General features: G+C 43.8%; 1 pseudogene across 1 annotated transcript; it reads right to left on the bottom strand.

The window, feature by feature from the left end:
- Window positions 1-14,139: 14,139 nt before the first annotated feature.
- Window positions 14,140-15,576, bottom strand: LOC123160424 (uncharacterized; annotated as a pseudogene). Its single transcript, XR_006480200.1, has 2 exons — window positions 15,504-15,576; window positions 14,140-14,914 (listed from the first exon to the last, which is right to left on the bottom strand). The product of XR_006480200.1 is annotated as an uncharacterized protein (transcript).
- Between the last annotated feature and the right edge of the window lie 7,399 nt (window positions 15,577-22,975).

Here is a 22,975-nt window from a genome sequence, read left to right as displayed (position 1 = left end):
AAAACCCGACGCGGTAGTACCGTAAGCCAGCCGCGGTACTACCACGCTAGGTGCGGATGTAAAAAATTACATCCGCCCCTTACAGACGTGAAGTTGCGGAACTAAGCAGGGACCACGGTACTACCGCTCACTAGAAGCGGTACTACCGTGGGGCCTTGCGGTACTACCGCACCAGAGGGCGGTACTACCACAAGGTCCTGCGGTACTACCGCACTTCCTAGTTCGGCAGACAAGAGCTATAATTGCATAGACACGGAAAACTTAGGATGCTCCAAAGGCAAGAGGAAAGGAGGTGCAAGGGACGATGTGTACGTGATGAATCCACCCAACCTTTCCAAAGCGTACCCCCTCTTAATAGTACGGCTTCCCTACGACTCAATACCACCGAAAAGAACCGAAGAGAAACGCCATCTTCTATAGCCTTTTGAGGGGAACCCAATCATCTTGTGCCTAGTCAATATATCTGAAATATTTGATGCACATGATTGGTCCGCAAAAGCATTGTCATCAATCACCAAAACCAACTAAGGGATAAAATGCCCTTACACCCGGGGGCGCGTCCCTTCCCCTTCAAGATTCGGTAGACTCCACGGTTTCTTGCCCATACCGGGGTGCCGTGATCCGGCTTCCGGAAGCCGACACACAGTGGGTGTTGCCAGACCCAGCGGCCACGAACTCCATCAACCCGACTACCTCCTCACGGGGGTGAAACTACGAAGTCCCCCTTGCTCGAAGTCGGCGAGCCTTCATAGCTTCGGGGAGTACTGTCGGGGGGATGGACCCCAGGCAGGCAATGGAACCCGGATCCTTTTCAAAAACATCAGGGCTAGCATCACCCCTCAGTCCGGCTTGCGCCCTGGTCGGCCCCCCAGCGCAACCCGGCAAGGCCCCGCTGAAGGAAGTATGCCCTAGAGGCAATAATAAAGTTGTTATTTATATTTCCTTATATCATGATAAATGTTTATTATTCATGCTAGAATTGTATTAACCGGAAACTTAGTACATGTGTGAATACATAGACAAACAGAGTGTCACTAGTATGCCTCTACTTGACTAGCTCGTTGAATCCAAGATGGTTAAGTTTCCAAGCCATAGACATCAGTTGTCATTTGATTAACGGGATCACATCATTAGAGAATGATGTGATTGACTTGACCCATTCCGTTAGCTTAGCACTTGATCGTTTAGTATGTTGCTATTGCTTTCTTCATGACTTATACATGTTCCTATGACTATGAGATTATACAACTCCCGAATACCGGAGGAACACTTTGTGTGCTAGCAAACATCACAACGTAACTGGGTGATTATAAACGTGCTCTACAGGTGTCTCTGATGGTACTTGTTGAGTTGGCATAGATCGAGATTAGGATCTGTCACTTCGATTGTCGGAGAGGTATCTCTGGGCCCTCTCGGTAATGCACATCACTATAAGCCTTGCAAGCAATGTGACTAATGAGTTAGTTGCGGGATGATGCATTACAGAACGAGTAAAGAGACTTGCCGGTAACGAGATTGAACTAGGTATTGAGATACCGACGATCGAATCTCGGGCAAGTAACATACCGATGACAAAGGGAACAATGTATGTTGTTATGCGGTTTGACCGATAAAGATCTTCGTAGAATATGTGGGAGCCAATATGAACATCCAAGTTCCGCTATTGGTTATTGACCAGAGATGAGTCTCGGTCATGTCTACATAGTTCTCGAACCCGTAGGGTCCGCACGCTTAACGTTCGGTGACGATCGGTATTATGAGTTTATGTGTTTTGATGTACCAAAGATAGTTCGGAGTCCCGGATGTGATCACGAACATTACGAGGAGTCTCGAAATGGTTGAGACATGAAGATTGATATATTGGATGACTATATTCAGACACCGGATGAATTCCGAGGGTCACCGGATAATTATCGGAGTGCCGGGGGGTTATGGAACCCCCGGGGGAACTAATGGGCCAACATGGGCCTTGTGAGAGAGAGAGGAGGGGGCCTTAGGGCTGGCCGCGCACCCCCCCCCCCTTGAGGAGTCCGAATTGGACAAGGAGCGGGGCGGCGCCCCCTCTTTCCCTCCCTCTCCTTCCTTCCCCCTCCTAGTTGGACTAGGAAAAGGGGAGTCCTACTCCTACTAGGAGGAGGACTCCTCCCCTCCTTGGCGCGCCCTAGGGCCGGCCGGCCTCCCCCCTTGCTCCTTTATATACGGGGGCATGGGGGGCACCCTAGAACACATAAGTTGGTCATTGATCTCTTAGCCGTGTGCGGTGCCCCCTCCACCATAATCCACCTCGGTCATATCGTTGCAGTGCTTAGGTGAAGCCCTGCGCCGGTAGCTTCATCATCGCCATCATCATGTTGTCGTGCTGACAAAGCTCTCCCTCGACACTCAGCTGGATCGAGAGTTCATGGGACGTCACCGAGCCGAACATGTGCAGATCGCGGAGGTGTCATACTTTCGGTACTAGGATCGGTCGCATCGTGAAGACGTACGACTACATCAACCGCGTTGTCATAACGCTTCCGCTTACGGTCTACGAGGATACGTGGACTACACTCTCCCCTCTCGTTGCTATGCATCACCATGATCTTGTGTGTGCGTAGGAATTTTTTTGAAATTACTGCGTTCCCCAACAGTGGTATCAGAGCCAGGTCTATGCGTAGATGTTATATGCATGAGTAGAACACAAGTGAGTTGTGGGCGATAATAGTCATACTGCTTACCAGCATGTCATACTTTGATTCGGCGGTATTGTTGGATGAAGCGGCCCGGACCGACATTACGCGTACGCTTACGCGAGACTGGTTCTACCGACGTGCTTCGCACACAGGTGGCTGGCGGGTGTCAGTTTCTCCAACTTTAGTTGAATCGAGTGTGGCTATGCCCGGTCCTTGTTGAAGGTTAAAACAGCGCATACTTGACGAAAAATCATTGTGGTTTTGATGCGTAGGTAAGAACGGTTCTTGCTCAGCCCGTAGCAGCCACGTAAAACTCGCAACAACAAAGTAGAGGACGTATAACTTGTTTTTGCAGGGCATGTTGTGATGTGATATGGTCAAGACATGATGCTAAATTTTATTGTATGAGATGATCATGTTTTGTAACGGAGTTATCGACAAATGGCAGGAGCCATATGGTTGTCGCTTTATTGTATGAAATGCATTCGCCATGTAATTGCTTTACTTTATCACTAAATGGTAGTGATAGTCGTAGAAGCAATAGTTGGCGGGACGACTACGACGCTTCGATGGAGATCAAGGTGTCAAGCCGGTGACGATGGTGATCATGACAGTGCTTTGGAGATGGAGATCAAATGCACAAGATAATGATGGCCATATCATATCACTTATATTGATTGCATGTGATGTTTATCCTTTATGTATCTTATTTTGCTTAGGTCGATGGTAGCATTATAAGATGATCTCTCACTAAATTTCAAGGTACAAGTGTTCTCCCTGAGTATGCACCGTTGCAAAAGTTCGTTGTGCCGAGACACCACGTGATGATCGGGCGTGATAAGCTCTACGTTCACATACAACGGGTGCAAGCCAGTTTTGCACACACAGAATACTCGGGTTAAACTTGACGAGCCTAGCATATGCAGATATGGCCTCGGAACACTGAGACCGAAAGGTCGAGCGTGAATCATATAGTAGATATGATCAACATAGTGATGTTCACCATTGAAAACTACTCCATCTCACGTGATGATCGGACAAGGTTTAGTTGATATGGATCACGTGATCACTTAGATGATTAGAGGGATGTCTATCTAAGTGGGAGTTCTTAAGTAATTTGATTAATTGAACTTTAATTTATCATGAACTTAGTACCTGATAGTATTTTGCATGTCTATGTTGTTGTAGATAGATGGCCCGTGTTGTTGTTCCGTTGAATTTTAATGCGTTCCTAGAGAAAGCTAAGTTGAAAGATGATGGTAGCAACTACACGGACTGGGTCCGTAACTTGAGGATTATCCTCATTGCTGCACAGAAGAATTACGTCCTGGAAGCACCGCTAGGTGCCAAACCCGCTGCAGGAGCAACGCCAGATGTTATGAACGTCTGGCAGAGCAAAGCTGATGACTACTCGATAGTTCAGTGTGCCATGCTTTACGGCTTAGAACCGGGACTTCAACGATGTTTTGAACATCATGGAGCATATGAGATGTTCCAGGAGTTGAAGTTAATATTTCAAGCAAATGCCCGGATTGAGAGATATGAAGTCTCCAATAAGTTCTACAGCTGCAAGATGGAGGAGAATAGTTCTGTTAGTGAGCATATACTCAAAATGTCTGGGTATAACAATCACTTGATTCAACTGGGAGTTAATCTTCCTGATGATAGTGTCATTGACAGAATTCTTCAATCACTGCCACCAAGCTACAAGAGCTTCGTGATGAACTATAATATGCAAGGGATGGATAAGACAATTTCCGAGCTCTTCGCAATGCTAAAGGCTGCAGAGGTAGAAATCAAGAAAGAGCATCAAGTGTTGATGGTCAACAAGACCACCAGTTTCAAGAAAAATGGTAAAGGGAAGAAGGGGAACTTCAAGAAGAACGGCAAGCAAGTTGCTGCTCAAGTAAAGAAGCCCAAGTCTGGACCTATGCCTGAGACTGAGTGCTTCTACTGCAAAGGGACTGATCACTGGAAGCGGAACTGCCCCAAGTATTTGGCGGATAAGAAGGATGGAAAGGTGAACAAAGGTATATGTGATATACATGTTATTGATGTGTACCTTACTAATGCTCGCAGTAGTGTCTGGGTATTTGATACTGGTTCTGTTGCTAATATGCCCCTGGTCAGTTCACTTTGCAGCAGTTCATCGGATGCGGGACTTGCTTTCGCACGGGGAGTTGTGCAACTCGAAGCAGGGACTACGGATTAAGCGAAGATTGGCTAAGGACGAGGTGACGATGCGCGTGGGAAATGGTTCCAAAGTCGATGTGATCGCAGTCGGCATGCTACCTCTACATCTACCTTCGGGATTAGTTTTAGACCTGAATAATTGTTATTTGGTGCCAGCGTTAAGCATGAACATTATATCTGAATCTTATTTGATGCGAGACGGTTATTCATTTAAATCAGAGAATAATGGTTGTTCTATTTATATGACTAATATATTTTATGGTCATGCACCCTTGAAGAGTGGTCTATTTTTGTCGAATCTCGATAGTAGTGACACACATATTCATAATATTGAAGCCAAAAGATGCAGAGTTGATAATGATAGTGCAACATATCTGTGGCCTGCCGTTTAGGTCATATTGGTGTAAAGCGCATGAAGAAACTCCATTCTGATGGACTTTTGGAATCACTTGATTATGAATCACTTGGTACTTGCGAACCATGCCTCATGGGCAAGATGACTAAAACGCTGTTCTCCGGAACAATGGAGCGAGCAACAGATTTGTTGGAAATCATACATACTGATGTATGTGGTCCGATGAATGTTGAGGCTCGCGGCGGGTATCATTATTTTCTCACCTTCACAGATGATTTGAGCAGATATGGGTATATCCTCTTGATGAAGCATAAGTCTGAAACATTTGAAAAGTTCAAAGAATTTCAGAGTGAAGTGGAAAATCATTGTAACAAGAAAATAAAGTTTCTACGATCTGATCGTGGAGGAAAATATTTGAGTTACGAGTTTGGTCTTCATCTGAAACAATGCGGAATAGTTTCGTAACTCACGCCACCCGGAACACCACAGCATAATGGTGTGTCCAAACATCGTAATCGTACTTTACTAGATATGGTGTGATCTATGATGTCTCTTACTGATTTACCGCTATCGTTTTGGGGTTATGCTTTAGAGACGACTGCATTCACGTTAAATAGGGCACCATCTAAATCCGTTGAGACGACACCTTATGAACCGTGGTTTAGCAAGAAACCCAAGTTGTCATTTCTTAAAGTTTGGGGCTGCGATGCTTATGTGAAAAAGCTTCAACCTGATAAGCTCGAACCCAAATCGGAGAAATGTGTCTTCATAGGATACCCAAAGGAGGCTGTTGGGTACACCTTCTATCACAGATCCGAAGGCAAGACATTCGTTGCTAAGAATGGATCCTTTCTAGAGAAGGAGTTTCTCTCGAAAGAAGTGAGTGGGAGGAAAGTAGAACTTGATGAGGTAACTGTACCTGCTCCCTTATTGGAAAGTAGTTCATCACAGAAATCTGTTCCTGTGACTCCTACACCAATTAGTGAGGAAGCTAATGATGATGATCATGTAACTTCATATCAAGTTACTACTGAACCTCGTAGGTCAATCAGAGTAAGATCCGCACCAGAGTGGTACGGTAATCCTGTTCTGGAGGTCATGTTACTTGACCATGACAAACCTACGAACTATGAGGAAGCGATGATGAGCCCAGATTCCGCGAAATGGCTTGAGGCCATGAAATCTGAGATGGGATCCATGTATGAGAACAAAGTGTGGACTTTGGTTGACTTGCCCAATGATCGGCAAGCCATCGAGAATAAATGGATCTTCAAGAAGAAGACTGACGCTGACGGTAATGTTACTATCTACAAAGCTCAACTTGTTGCAAAAGGTTTTCGACAAGTTCAAGGAGTTGACTACGATGAGACATTCTCACCCGTAGCGATGCTTAAGTCCGTCTGAATCATGTTAGCAATTGCTGCATTTTATGATTATGAAATTTGGCAAATGGATGTAAAGACTGCATTCCTGAATGGATTTCTGGAAGAAGAGTTGTATATGATGCAACCTGAAGGTTTCATCGATCCAAAGGATTCTAACAAAGTGTGCAAGCTCCAGCGATACATTTATGGACTGGTGCAAGCATCTCGGAGTTGGAATAAATGTTTTGATAGTGTGATGAAAGCATATGGTTTTATACAGACTTTTGGAGAAGCCTGTATTTACAAGAAAGTGAGAGGGAGCTCTGTAGCATTTCTAATATTATATGTGGATGACATATTGTTGATTGGAAATGATATAGAATTTCCGGATAGCATAAAAGGATATTTGAACAAGGATTTTTCAATGAAAGACCTCGATGAAGCTGCTTATATATTGGGCATCAAGATCTATAGAGATAGATCGAGATGCTTAATTGGACTTTCACAAAGCACATACCTTGATAAAGTTTTGAAGAAGTTCAAAATGGATCAAGCAAAGAAAGGGTTCTTGCCTGTGTTACAACGTGTGAAGTTGAGTCAGACTCAATGCCCGACCACTGCAGAAGATAGAGAGAAAATGAAAGTTGTTCCCTATGCTTCAGCCATAGGCTCTATCATGTATGCAATCGCTGTGTACCAGACCTGATGTGTGCCTTGCTAGTAGTTTAGCAGGGAGGTACCAAAGTAATCCATGAGTGGATCACTGGACAGTGGTCAAGAACATCCTGAAATACCTAAAAATGACTAAGGATATGTTTCTCGTTTATGGAGGTGACAAAGAGCTTGTCGTAAATGGTTACGTCGATGCAAAGCTTTGACACTGATCCGGATGACTCTAAGTCACAAACCGGATACGTATTTATGTTGAACGGTGGAGCTGTCAGTTGGTGCAGTTCTAAACAAAGCGTCGTGGCGGGATCTACGTGTGAAGCGGAGTACATAGCTGCTTCGGAAGCAACAAATGAAGGAGTCTGGATGAAGGAGTTCATATCTGATCTAGGTGTCATACCTAGTGCATCGGGTCCAATGAAAATCTTTTGTGACAATACTAGTGCAATTGCCTTGGCAAAGGAATCCAGATTTCACAAGAGAACCAAGCACATCAAAAGACGCTTTAATTCCATCCGCGATCAGGTCAAGGAGGGAGACATAGAGATTTGCAAGATACATACGGATCTGAATGTTGCAGACCCATTGACTACGCCTCTCTCACGAGCAAAACATGATCAACACCAAGACTCCATGGGTGTTAGAATCATTACTGTGTAATCTAGATTATTGACTCTAGTGCAAGTGGGAGACTGAAGGAATATGCCCTAGAGGCAATAATAAAGTTGTTATTTATATTTCCTTATATCATGATAAATGTTTATTATTCATGCTAGAATTGTATTAACCGGAAACTTAGTACATGTGTGAATACATAGACAAACAGAGTGTCACTAGTATGCCTCTACTTGACTAGCTCGTTGAATCATAGATGGTTAAGTTTCCTAGCCATAGACATGAGTTGTCATTTGATTAACGGGATCACATCATTAGAGAATGATGTGATTGACTTGGCCCATTCCGTTAGCTTAGCACTTGATCGTTTAGTATGTTGCTATTGCTTTCTTCATGACTTATACATGTTCCTATGACTATGAGATTATGCAAGTCCTGAATACCGGAGGAACACTTTGTGTGCTACCAAACGTCACAACGTAACTGGGTGATTATAAAGGTGCTCTATAGGTGTCTCCGATGGTACTTGTTGAGTTGGCATAGATCGAGATTAGGATTTGTCACTCCGATTGTCGGAGAGGTATCTCTGGGCCCTCTCGGTAATGCACATCACTATAAGCCTTGCAAGCAATGTGACTAATGAGTTAGTTGCGGGATGATGCATTATGGAACGAGTAAAGAGACTTGCTGGTAACTTGATTGAACTAGGTATTGAGATACCGACGATCGAATCTCGGGCAAGTAACATACCGATGACAAAGGGAACAACTATGTTGTTATGCGGTTTGACCGATAAAGATCTTCATAGAATATGTGGGAGCCAATATGAACATCCAGGTTCCGCTATTGGTTATTAACCGGAGATGAGTCTCGGTCATGTCTACATAGTTCTCGAACCCGTAGGGTCCGCACGCTTAACGTTCGGTGACGATCGGTATTATGAGTTTATGTGTTTTGATGTATCAAAGATAGTTCGGAGTCCCGGATGTTATCACAGACATGACGAGGAGTCTCGAAATGGTCGAGACATAAAGATTGATATATTGGATAACTATATTCGGACACTGGATGAGTTTCGAGGGTCACCGGATAATTATCGGAGTGCCGGGGGGTTATCGGAACCCCCGGTGGAACTAATGGGCCAACATGGGCCTTGTGAGAGAGAGAGGAGGGGGCCTTAGGGCTGGCCGCACGCCCTCCCCTTGAGGAGTGTGAATTGGACAAGGAGGGGGCGGCGCCCCCTCTTTCCCTCCCTCTCTCCCTCTCCTTCCTTCCCCCTTCCCCCTCCTAGTTGGACTAGGAAAAGGGGAGTCCTACTCCTAATAGGAGGAGGACTCCTCCCCTCCTTGGCACGCCCTAGGGCCAGCCGGCCTCCCCCCTTGCTCCTTTATATACGGGGGCAGGGGGCACCCTAGAACACATAAGTTGATCATTGATCTCTTAGCCGTGTGCGGTGCCCCCCTCCACCATAATCCACCTCGATCATATCGTTGCAGTGCTTAGGCGAAGCCCTGCGCCGGTAGCTTCATCATCACCGTCATCACGCCGTCGTGCTGACGAAGCTCTCCCTCGACACTCGGCTGGATCGGGAGTTCGTGGGACGTCACCGAGCCGAACGTGTGCAGATCGTGGAGGTGCCGTACTTTTGGTACTAGGATCGGTCGGATCATGAAGACGTACAACTACATCAACCGTGTTGTCATAAATCTTCCGCTTACGGTCTACGAGGGTACGTGGACTACACTCTCCCCTCTCGTTGCTATGCATCACCATGATCTTGCGTGTGCGTAGGAAATTTTTTGAAATTACTGCGTTCCCCAACGCCCGCAACCCGGCCAGGCCGGCCCCCGCAAGACGAACCTCCGTCGACTAACCTGCATGGCTACAGTGCGCCCTCCTATACGCCGGCCTCGGCGGGCGCGGCTGTTGTGCTGACCAAGCCCCCGCCTAGGGCGGGCAGCGTCTCGGAGGCGCAACCCTGTAGCAAGACGGCGCAGCAGTCCCATGACGACCACCCGGCATGCCTACAGTACCCAACAGCCGGCTGTACCCGCTCCCGGCGCGCCCGGCAAGACCCGCACCCGATGGACCCGGCGAACCCGGCGCCCCGCTGCCGGCTCCAAGACACTAACACCCCGGCCCTGCGCCCATGTAACGTTACCATTGTAACCCTGGGGGTCGGCCTATAAGAGCCCCCAGGGAGCCTCCATGCAGAGATAGGCACGCGATCACTAGTCGATTCCTTTAGCCACACACATACATCCACCACGCAGAGAAGGAGCGGCCTATGCACTGGCCTTTCCTTCCTTCCTCCTAAAAATAGCTCTAGCAGCAAGCTTGTACGATCTTCATACAAACCACGCTCGGCAGGACTAGGGGTGTTATCTCTCCGGAGAGCCCCGAACCTGGGTACGTCTTGCATCTTCAGCTCGCTTATACCAACCTCGTCTCTGGAGCCCATCGGTTGCCTCTTGCATATCCCTCTCTTTAGCCACCCCGTGGCATCTGTTGTGCGCCCACCACGACGGGAGGGCTATTGCTTCTGGCGGTACGTCACCGAAATTGCCCACAAAGTTGCAAAAATTTACCCACGGATGCCACCTATAAGTGATAAGAAAACATTTCACACAGGGGAATCCTCGCCTGGGCCGGCCCATGCAGTAGGAACCTTCTATACCGCGCTCTGTGTGGGAGACGACACAGCGTGCCTTTTTGAGTCGGCTCATGTCTGGGCGACCTGTTTTTAATTTCTATTTTTGTTTTTTCTACTTTAATATAATTTGGGACTTGAAAATAGTTAAATATAGGATTTTGAAATAAAATGTTTAATAATTAATAAATATTTGCGGATTCATAAAATGTTTGTGATTTTTTAAAAATGTTCACAATTTTGAAAACAAATGTTCGGGAAATAAAAAATGTCCATGATTTTTATTTAAAGTTCATGTATTAAAATATGTTAATGAAATTGAACAAAATTTTGCCGATTCAAAAAAAGTTCATGAAAATGAGAAATATCCTAAAAATTCAAACAATGTTCGTGACTCAAAATAGTTTGTTGATTCATAAAATGTTTACTGATTCAAAAAAAATTAAAACCAAAAAATGTTCATGAATTTTAAAAATTGTTCCACCAATTTCCAAAAAATGGTCGTCGATTCTAGAAAAATGTTCACCTATTCAAGGACAATGTTTTAAAAATGTTCACAAATTTTTTCAAATATTTGCAAATTTGTATAAAATGTTCATGAATTTAACGTTTTCCCTGAATTTAGAAAATGTTCAAAAATCTGTAAAAATGTTCACGATTCCAGATATGTTCACGAGTTTATTTTTTTTCATGATTATCAAAAACTGTTCACAAATTCACGAAAATGAGAGTGCTAGTGTATCTTGGTGATGCAGCAAAATACGGTCATGGCCATTGGAGATTATAAAAAAATAAATCTCCCGTTGCAACGCACGGGCCGTTCGGTAGTAAAACAATAAGGTTAAAATAAGATACCCAGTAGAGGTGATATATCTAGGTTAATTTTATTTGCACACCAAAATAATGAACTCTTATGCTTACCAAATGTCAACAAACAGATTCTCTTTATTAGCTGATAAAGTTTCATGTATGTGCCAGGAAAATCAAGTCTTGCATGGTATGTCTTACCAATTCCCTATCCATATACATGGATGCCTTTTAAAAAAACAATTCATCATCAATTTTTCTGAAACCAATCGATACATGTTGTTCTTTTTAGAATTCTTTTCAGCATTCAACATGACATGTAGCCATGTAGGTAGCAACGTGAATAGATGTTTTTGTTCCAGATAAAAATGAAGTTTATTATTAACAAAATTAGAAGTCTATACCAATCAGAATTGACTCATCATGGAATGGTAAATTGTGAGCTACTAAGTTCATGTGGCTTACATTTTGTTATGAGACATCATCACCCACCGTATGTGATATACTTCATGTTCAACGTGTGCTGGAATAAACCTCCCATGCAAGTGAGCTACATACAAAGTCAGAAGAATTTATATTACAATACTCAGTTATCCAAGCCCAGCAAGAAAGAAATGGAAGAATCAGTTCGAAAACAGAGACCAATGCATGCCTATTGCTACATAGAAACCATGGATTTCTACACTGATTTGCCAAAGAAAAAAATATATTTCTGTCCCAACAGGAAGAGAGTTTCAGAAAGCTAGAATTGTATCAAGAGGCGAGTCAATTCCATGCAAAACAGAAGTGGGGAGTAAGTTGAACCTGCAATAGCAAAAGCATGCCCAGTAATAGCAACATGACCATTCTGAAACTGGAGGTGGCTAAGATCATTTACAAGTTCGAGAAAAAGATCATATATCTTATTTGTGATATGCATACAAATATAAGGTTACTACTTAAGTTTGCTCACATATTTTTTAAGAGCTTCTAGCGCAGACTACGGGCTGACCGAGTACGTATAAGACATTCCGAAGTAAGTTTAGGATGAGGTTTCCGATCCGGTTGGTGTTCCGACATCCCGAATCGAGGTGGCTCTAAACTCAGGTTTGCAATCCATATACTGGAATTTGGTTCCACCGAAGTACAAGGACTAAACTGGTCGACGTTGTTTTATGCATATTACTCTAAATATTATGTTGTGCACAATGGAACACATAAATCTATTAATTTAGTGCTAACAGATTTATCCAATTATATTTTGACCATTGTCAATCTGTACAACTCACTGTGATAAGTATGAAAACCACAAAAAGGACACTCTGATGTCATAGATGAAAACTTGTCATATTTTCTATAAGTAGCGGTTCTAAAACTGACTCCCTAACGCGTAAGCCAGCCGACCCGATGCACGCTCCTGTAGCACGCGGGTCGTGCTTCCCCGGCGTATCAAGAATAATGCAATAGAGCCCTCATAAGCGTTACCGAGATGGCCATTGCACTTGCGGCACAGAAATCGTGCTCTCATCCGACGACTCTGGTGTTCCCTTCGCTCTATGACAGCAACCTAAACTGCTGTATTGTGTGCCTTGAAAACTCATTGTTGCTCTAATCTGTGCCGGACTGGGATACTGTGAATCGGGTAAATGCAGCACCAAGAAATTGATGCTGCTCGGAGTTTTCAGGGGAACTTGCCATCTCTGTGCTGCTTCAGTCACCTCGCTGCCCATACTTGATACTAGTGATTTTTCATTTCCTTTCTATACATTGGTGTACATGTAATTTTTAACAGGGGCGCCAAAATTTGGTTGTGTTAATAGTACAAAATGTGAGTCTTTTTGTTGTGTAAAGTTCTTGTGTGTTGTGTCTTCCGAGTGTGTGTTTGTGATATCCAATCTAATACTTGTATCAGGTGTTCAGTTTCATAAAGGCGTTCCTGAAGTTGGTTGTGACAAAGCGGTTGGCAGCAAATAAGCAGACTTCTTTTATATATAGGTATACTTATATATTTGTAATCTGCCAATTGAGCATAATCTATTAAAATATTGGTTTATTCTCTAATGAGCAGACTTCTTTTATATATAGGTATACTTCAAAGCCAAACGACAAGAATGATCGCTAATTTGCTGTGAATACCAGTATCCATCTAACTTGATATGCTTGTTCCATTGCCGGTCTGACGGAATGGTGGTTGAATTCTGTAGCATGTCTTGTCAGTAGAGATTAGTATTCATTTAGCTTTGGATATCTGAATATAAATCATATAACAGATCCAATACATCATTGCACCTCTTGATCAACTCAACTGAAGGATGAAGTTGCTATCACTGCCAAGAGGGTATCGTGTATCTATATTGGCAATTCTGCAGTTGGAAACATAGTTCAAGCAATTAAAATGTTACTCTAGTAACTAGAAATCAACAGAAAATAAAGCGCAAATGATGATCCTGGTTGATTTATTGGAGTAGCAGTTACCACGAACCACATCATGGGTTGGTCGCTTTGAGATAGTTCCACATTACAAGTCAGAGCAAATTTGTACACCCAAAACTCAGGTAAAGGATAGCCACTCTCAAGCAAGAACTCGGTGATGAAATGCAGACTAATCCTCATCTCTATTACAGACATCGCACCACAGAAGTAACAATGATGGTGACCTATACAAATGGATCAGATGCAGAAACAGAGCAAATGATGTTCCTTAATCGAGATACACAGTTGTTTAGTGGCGTTTTTTCACATTACAAATTATAGTAGCCTGCAAACAGGTTCGATTCATACGGAGCCAACTCAAGCATCACAAAGGAAACAACAATCGTACCGAACAGAGATGCAGAAGACCAACCAGCGAACAAAATCAGATTTACGACAGACTGACAGAGACAAGTTTCATTTCCAACGAACTACAGACAGAGGAAATAGCGAACTGAACAAGTCAGGGTTCCATCAAGCTTTTGGAATCTGCAGGCTGCGACGAAGACAGGCGACAGTCGGCCGGACCTAGCCGCCGAAGCCGTAGAGGGTGCGGCCCTGGCGCTTGAGCGCGTAGACGACGTCCATGGCGGTGACGGTCTTGCGGCGGGCGTGCTCGGTGTAGGTGACGGCGTCGCGGATGACGTTCTCGAGGAAGATCTTGAGCACGCCGCGGGTCTCCTCGTAGATGAGCCCCGAGATGCGCTTCACGCCACCCCTCCGCGCCAGCCGCCGGATCGCCGGCTTGGTGATGCCCTGGATGTTGTCCCGCAGCACCTTCCGGTGGCGCTTGGCGCCCCCCTTGCCGAGTCCCTTCCCGCCCTTGCCGCGCCCGGACATGGCTGACGATCTCAAGCTGCGAGCGGATGTAGTGGAATCTGAGGGACGGCGGTGGCTACTGGTGCTGTCATTTGCGAAGGAGGGGCGAGGGGCGTTTTAACGGGGACGAGAAGCTGGAGGAGGCGTGCCTGCCGTTGGATGCGGATGGAGTGGACGGTCGAGACGGCAATCCGGGGGAGGGATGCCGCGGATCCGTGATGTGGCCGGAAGCTTGGACCGGTGGATTGGCGGGCTGGGTCAGAGCTGTGGCGGCAGCTCCAAATTTTTGGCCATTTCCATAAACATGCCCCATTTTCATCTAATTAAAATGCAGAGTAATTTTGTGTGCAAAAAAATGCAGAGCAATTCTCTATTCAGGCACTTAAATGTTCAAATATATTACAAGAGTGAATTTGTATGACATTTTAAACATCAACCGAGGACATTCTTGTTTAAAACCTCAAGTCAACCGATGACAGGTTAACAAAAAAGAGATAGTAATATGATTTAGTTCAGAAGTGTTACTATCAATACAAATTGTAAATGTAAAAATACAAAAATGGAGAGTGCCAACCAAATTCAAGTTAGAGCTGGTATGCCAAGGAAGAAGGAGCACAACCATTGACTCCAAGGACCCGCTAGTATAGGGGACTCCCGATCTCCTCCCTCCTAATCCCCTCCCTCTTGATCTGATCTAGGGATTTGAGTCGTCGTTGCCCTTCTCCTCACCGTCGCCGGAGCTCCAAGGGGGCAAAGCCCAGGTGGAGGATGATGGTGGTGGCGGGGCCTTCCTCCGCTGCGGCTCCAGGATGTGGTTGCGGTGGAGATCCACACGGGTGTCTTGGACATGTGCGTCCCCAGGCGTCGGTGGTGCAGCGGTGAGGGCCCCTCGGTCGTCGATGGCTCACCCAGGCGTGGTGGTGGTTTTGGACAGTGGTGCAGCTCCGGTCGGGCGGTTTCCCGGCGGCAGACGTTACCCATGGGCGTGTTAGATGACGGAGGAGGTCGATCTGGTGGTCCAACCGGGATGGGCACGAATTTGCAAGTAAGCTTGGTTCGGCCTTGGACGGAACCGTCAACGACGGCACCCGCGGGCGTCCTTACCTCGCTGGAGGCGTTGTGGGGCAATTCGCGATCCCTGTGTGCCCTGGGGGAAACCCCAGATTCGGGCTTTTCGGATCGTATGATGGCAATGTTCCTGCGTTGTCACCCCATGGGGGCATCACCTTTTGGGTTGTACATCGGCTGGAGGGACAAGTGTTTGGCTTGGTGTTGGGTGCAGGTCTCCGTGTGCTTCTTATGTGGTGACCAAGATGGAGTGGCGTGACATCTACAATATTGATGACGGCGAGTCTTGGCGGCAAGGTGCAGCGGGGTCTCGGCGCTGGATACCGTTCGATGGGCATGCGCAGGAGGCAGGCGTTGTTTGGCATCGTGGTGGCGTCGACAGCAGAAGGGCCTAGCAATATCAGTGCATTGATTGATCCTTGTAAGTGCATCTAGTGCCACCCCTAGTTGGTTTTGGAGTATTGACGACAAACTTGGTTGAGGGACTAATGTGTTTGTGAGAATTGCAGGATAACACAGGTAGTAGTCCCATATTGATTCAGTTTACCTACCAGAGATGACCACTAAAAATGTGTGAAGACATTGAAGCCAATGGTGGTTGTGAAGATATTCACAACGAAGATTATGACTCGAGAAGACGTTCACGTGAAGACTATGGAGTGCGAAGACATAGTTGTTTCGTAGTTTCCTCTTCTTTGTTGAGTCATAGGAACCACCACACTGTTAAGTGGGGTCCAAGTGAACAAAGTCAGAGTGACTGAAGTGATGCTCAACCAAATCCTATGTCTTCGAGCGAAGACAATGAGAGCAAATCTTATCCAGAGTTGGATGAGTCAGCTTTACTTGTAGCCCAAGTCAAGCTGTCGCGTGTGTTTGAAATCTGACCGTTGGACACGTGTAAGTTCCTTAGTGACCCAGGGTCATTTCGGACAAATCAGGTCGGGTTGCCTCCTGGCTATAAATAGCCCACCCCTACACCATAAATTGGTGGCTGCTCAGAGTTAGTGCACAACTTTTGTCGTTTAAGAGCAACCCACCTCCGAAGCATTTGAGAGAGAGATCCTTGCAAGGACAAAGCCCAAAACACCCAGAGCCAAAGAGTGTTAGGCATCACTGAAGTCTTTCTCTCCACGTGATCTGAAGACTTGTTACATTTGAGGACTGTGAATCCTCCAGCCGGTTAGGCGTCGCGTTCTGAGCATCCAAGAGTCATTATGGATTGCCGGTGAACGAAGTCTGTGAAGGTTTGGAAGTCTGCCTTGAAGACTTACCAGAGTGATTGGGCGAGGACTAAGTGTCCTTAGATCAAGGGGAATAAGCTGAAGACGCGGTCTTCTGAGTTAAATCTCAGCCTCCCTAACCAGACGTACAGTTGTCACAGCAATTGGAACTGGTCCAACAAATCTGTGTCCTCCCCAAGTAACTGGTTCTATCTCCTATCTCTCTTTACTTACAGTTTGTCTTCGTGAAGTCATTGCCTACTCGCTTTATCTGATTGACTTCACTGTGTGAAGACTGTTATTGTTTGGCTTCATACTATCTTCCATCCTGATCCATACTACCTAGCTGATAATAGTCTTCGTGCTTTCGCTTCATTGCTTGCTTGACTATGGCTTGTCTAGTGTAGTCTACCTTCCGCTGCATATCAATAGGTTCATTTCTATTGTTTGTCTTCAAAGCCCCCATGTTTTGAAGATTTTCATAAAAATCACCTATTCACCCCCCTCTAGTCGATAACTAGCACTTTCAATTGGTATCAGAGCAAGGTGCTCCCCTGTTCTGTGTGATTCGGTTTAACCACCTGGAGTTTTAGCTATGTCGACTGCCGGGATAATCAAAGTCTTCGCTGCGTGCCCTGTCTTCGATGGCACTGATTACCCCTACTAGAAGAATAAGATGTGCATGCTTCTTGAAGCCATTGATGTCGACCTCTGGTATGTCGTCGAGAACGGCGTACCCAAGGTCGGTGAAGGTGTCACTGTTGCTGATGTCAAGAGATTCATTCAACTGAACTCGACTGCCAAGAACATCATGTGTGGTCATCTGACCAAAGGATAGTATGGTCATGTGAGTGCTCTGGAAACTATGAAGCTAGTCTGGGACTGGCTCTCCAAGGTCAACGAAGGCGTCTCAACCCAGAGAGCCTCAAGGATCAGTGTTCTTTGCAACCTCTTCAACCGCTTCAAGAGAAATGACAATGAGAATGTCTAGCTCATATTTGATTGCCTCACTGATATCACAAATGAGCTTCATGCACTCGGCGCCACTGAGATCACCAAGCATGAAATCGTCAAGACACTCTTGACATCACTTGACAGTTCATTCGACACCCTGGCCCTGATGATTCAAGAACGCCCTGACTTCAAGACTCTCGATCTGTCTGACATACTTGAGAGGCTCAACACACATGAGTTCCAGCTATCTGAGAAAAGAGACATCTATGGTCCCACTACGGCCGAACTCGCGCTTTGAAGGCAAAGGTTGTTTCCTCATCTGAAGAAGAATCTGACTGCAGTTCTGGGGATCCTGAAGACATTGGAAAGGAGCTTGATATGCTTGTGAAGAAGTTCCAGAAGTTCTCCAAGAAGAAAGGCTTCAGAAAGTCTTCAAGATCCAGCTCAAGAAATGATGAAGCTTCTGCTCATGACTGATACGTCTCCAACGTATATATAATTTATGAAGTATTCATGCTATTATATTATCTGTTTTGGATGTTTATGGGCTTTACTAAATACTTTTATATTATTTTGGGACTAATCTATTAACCGGAGGCCCAGCCCAAATTGTTGTTTTCTTGCCTATTTCGGTGTTTCGAAGAAAAGGAGTATCAAACGGAATCCAAACGGAATGAAACCTTCGGGAGAGTTATTTTTGGAACGGAAGCAATCCAGGAGACTTGGAGTAGACGTCGGGGAAGCTTCGAGTAAGCCACGAGGCAGGGAGGCGCGCCCTACCCCCCTGGCGCGCCCCCCACCCTCGTGGGCCCCTCGTGGCTCCCCTGACCGACTTCTTTCACCTATATATATCCATATACCCTAAAAACATCGGGGAACACAATAGATCGGGAGTTCCGCCGCTGCAAGCCTCTGTAGCCACCGCAAACCAATATAGACCCGTTCCGGCACCCTGCCGGAGGGGGGAATCCCTCTCCGGTGGCCATCTTCATCATCCCGGCGCTCTCCATGATGGGAGGGAGTTCACCCTCGGGGCTGAGGGTATGTACCAGTAGCTATGTGTTTGATCTCTCCCTCTCTCTCTCTCTCTCGTGTTCTTGATTTGGCACGATCTTGATGTATCGCGAGCTTTGCTATTATAGTTGGATCTTATGATGTTTCTCCCCCTCTACTCTCTTGTAATGGATTGAGTTTTCCCTTTGAAGTTGTCTTATCGAATTGAGTCTTTAAGGATTTGAGAACACTTGATGTATGTCTTGCATGTGCTTATCTGTGGTGACAATGGGATATTCACGTGATCTACTTGATGTATGTTTCGGTGATCAACTTGTGGGTTCAGTGACCTTGTGAACTTATGCATAGGGGTTGGCACATGTTTTCGTCTTGACTCTCCGGTAGAAACTTTGGGGCACTCTTTGAAGTACTTTGTGTTGGTTTGAATAGATGAATCTGAGATTATGTGATGCATATCGTATAATCATACCCACGGATACTTGAGGTGACATTGGAGTATCTAGGTGACATTAGGGTTTTGGTTGATTTGTGTCTTAAGGTGTTATTCTAGTACGAACTCTAGGATAAATCGAACGGAAAGAATAGCTTCGTGTTATTTTACTACGGACTCTTGAATAGATTGATCAAAAAGGATAACTTTGAGGTGGTTTCGTACCCTACAATAATCTCTTCGTTTGTTCTCCGCTATTAGTGACTTTGGAGTGACTCTTTGTTGCATGTTGAGGGATAGTTATATGATCCAATTATGTTATTATTGTTGAGAGAACTTGCAGTAGTGAAAGTATGAACCCTAGGCCTTGTTTCCTAGCATTGCAATACCGTTTGTGCTCACTTTTATCATTAGTTACCTTGCTGTTTTTATATTTTCAGATTACAAAACCTATATCTACCATCCATATTGCACTTGTATCACCATCTCTCCGCCGAACTAGTGCACCTATACAATTTACCATTGTATTGGGTGTGTTGGGGACACAAGAGACTCTTTGTTATTTGGTTGCAGGGTTGTTTGAGAGAGACCATCTTCATCCTACGCCTCCCACGGATTGATAAACCTTAGGTCATCCACTTGAGGGAAATTTGCTACTGTCCTACAAACCTCTGCACTTGGAGGCCCAACAACGTCTACAAGAAGAAGGTTATGTAGTAGACATCAAGCTCTTTTCTGGCGCCGTTGCCGGGGACGTTAGTGCTTGAAGTTATATCTTTAGATCTTGCAATCGAATCTTTTAGTTTCTTGTTTTATCACTATTATAGTTTATAAAAGAAAACTACAAAAAAATGGAATTAAGGTTGCCTCATATGCTTCATATTTTTAATGTCTTCCGTGAAAATAAGGATTCCGATAATTGTGCTCAATTGCTAGAAGAAGAATGCATTAGAATGTTTCGCACTAAATCTTCGAATGATGAGCATGATTGCAATGTTGTTAGTATGAATTCTTTGAATACCCATGATGCTAATGATATGCAAAGCCACAAGCTTGGGGATGCTATGTTTGATGAAGATGATATGTTTAGTCCCCCAAGTTTCGATGAGCAAATTTATTATGATGAAAGCATGCCTCCTATTTATGATGATTATTGTGATGACACGTATTCTATAAAGAATAAAGATAACCATGAAACTTGTCATCATGATTTTAATTTTCAATTGGATTATGCTTCACATGATAGTTATTTTGTTGAGTTTGCTCCCACTACTATTGATGAGAATAAATTTGTTTATGTGGAGAGTAATAAAAATTCTATGCTTGTGGCTCATGAAAAGAATGATTTATGTGTTGGTTATATTGTTGAATTCATCCATGATACTACTGAAAATTATTATGAGGGAGGAACATATGCTTTTAGGAATTGCAATAATATCAAGTTTCCTCTCTATGTGCTCAAAGTTTTAAAGTTATGCTTGTTTTGCCTTCCTATGCTAGTTGATTATTGTTCCCATAAGTTGTTTGCTCACAAAATCCCTATGCATAGGAAGTGGGTTAGACTTAAATGTGCTAGTCATATTCTTCATGATGCTCTCTTTATGTTTGAACTCTTATCTTTTATGTGAGCATCATTGAAATCATCATGCCTAGCTAAAAGGCATTAAAGAAAAGCGCTTGTTGGGAGACAACCCAATATTTACCCCTACTGTTTTTGTGTGTTCACATGATTAAGATACTGTAGTAATCATGTTTTATAGCTTTTGTTTCAATAAAGTGCCAAGTAGAACCTTTGGGAAGACTTGGGTGTAAGTTAAGGTGATCTTGCTGTAAAAAACAGAAACTTTGCGCTCACGAGTTTAGCTGTCATTTTTTACAGAAGGGTGATTTTAAGTTGATTCTTTTTGCAGAAGATTAATAGAAAAATTACTCAGGTCTAAAAAATTATTTCAGAATTTTTGGAGTTTCATAAGTATACGTTTGATACAGATTACTACAGACTGTTCTGTTTTTGACAGATTCTGTTTTCTATGTGTTGTTTGCTTATTTTGATGAATCTGTGAGTAGTATCGGAGGGTATGAACCATAGATAAGTTGGAATAAAGTAGATATTACACCAATATTAATTTAGAATGAGTTCACAACAGTACCAAAAGTGGTGATTTATTTTCTTATACTAACGGAGCTTACGAGTTTTCTGTTGAGTTTTGTGTTGTGAAGTTTTCAAGTTTTGGGTAAAGATTCGATGGACTATGGAATAAGGAGTGGCAAGAGCCTAAGATTGGGGATTCCCAAGGCACCCCAAGGTAATATTCAAGGACAACCAAGAGCCTAAGCTTGGGGATGCCCCGGATGGCATCCCCTCTTTTGTCTTCGTTCATCGGTAACTTTACTTGGAGCTATATTTTTATTCACCACATGATATGTGTTTTGCTTGGAGCGTCATTTTATTTTGTTAGTATTTGCTTTATGTTATTTATAATAATTTTTTGCATCTCTATTTTCAATAAAAATGTCAAAGATAGCTTTTACCATGCTTATTTTGCAAGTATGCATGTTGCTGTTTCAAAACAGAAAGTTTACCGCTATTGCAAAAATTCCCTAGAAAAGTCAGAATATGATAAAATGTTGAAACTTTTTGCATCATGAGCTCTGATAAATTTTCTACAGTATGTTAGATTTTGATAATGTTTGGAGTTAGGGAAGTATGATGAATCTTGCATTCTTTACAGACTGTACTGTTTTGGCAGATTGCTGTTATGTTTGCATTGTTTGCATATGTTTGCTTGTTTAATGATTCTATTTGAGGATAGGAGTATTAAATATGCAGAGGCATTTAGTATGCAATGTTGAATAATAATTTTAGTGATTTGTTACAGTAGAAAATGATAAGGTTTTTGCATTGGTTTATACTAACTTATCTCACGAGTTCTTGTTGAGTTTGGTGTGGATGAAGCTTTCGAGATTTAGGAAACCGTGATATGAGAGGAATTAAGGAGACACAAAAGCTCAAGCTTGGGGATTCCCAAGGCACCCCAAGATAATATTTCAAGAAGTCTCAAGCATCTAAGCTTGGGGATGCCCCGGTAGGCATCCCACCTTTCTTCTTCAACAATTATCGGCTAGTATCGGTTGAGCCTAAGTTTTTGCTTCTTCACATGATGAGTGCTATCCTTGAAATGTCATTTTATTTTGTTTTGCTTGATGTTTGAATAATATCCTAAGATCTGAAATTCTTAAATGAGAGAGAGAGTCTTCACATAGCTACATAATTATTTAACTACTCACTGATCTTCACTTATATCTTTTTGGAGTAGTTTGTCATTTACTCGTGTGCTTCACTTATATTCTATGAGTAAATGGTTGAATGATTTGAATATCATAAATCTGAAATTATATATGTTTCATATGCCTTTCCCATGGGGAGTAATGCTTTCACATATAAGAAGTAGAGGTGGTAAATTTATTGAAGGGTAGCAAACATTGTATTGGTCACTTAAACAATTCATGAAAGAATATTGAAGGAAGAGAGATTTCACATATAAATATACTATCTTGGACATCTTCTATGATTGTGAGCCCCATTAATTATTTTCAAACCTGAGCAAATTAGTTGAAGTTGGACAAGGAAGACAACATAATGAGTTATGCTTGGGTATACTTGTATAGAAGTTATATTGTTGTGGATCCTCTA

Source organism: Triticum aestivum, chromosome 1D, assembly GCF_018294505.1.
Source record: "Triticum aestivum cultivar Chinese Spring chromosome 1D, IWGSC CS RefSeq v2.1, whole genome shotgun sequence".
Classification (NCBI taxonomy): domain Eukaryota; kingdom Viridiplantae; phylum Streptophyta; class Magnoliopsida; order Poales; family Poaceae; genus Triticum; species Triticum aestivum.
The sequence above is the reverse complement of the archived record's forward strand: the minus strand, read 5'-3'. Positions and strand labels throughout refer to the sequence as shown.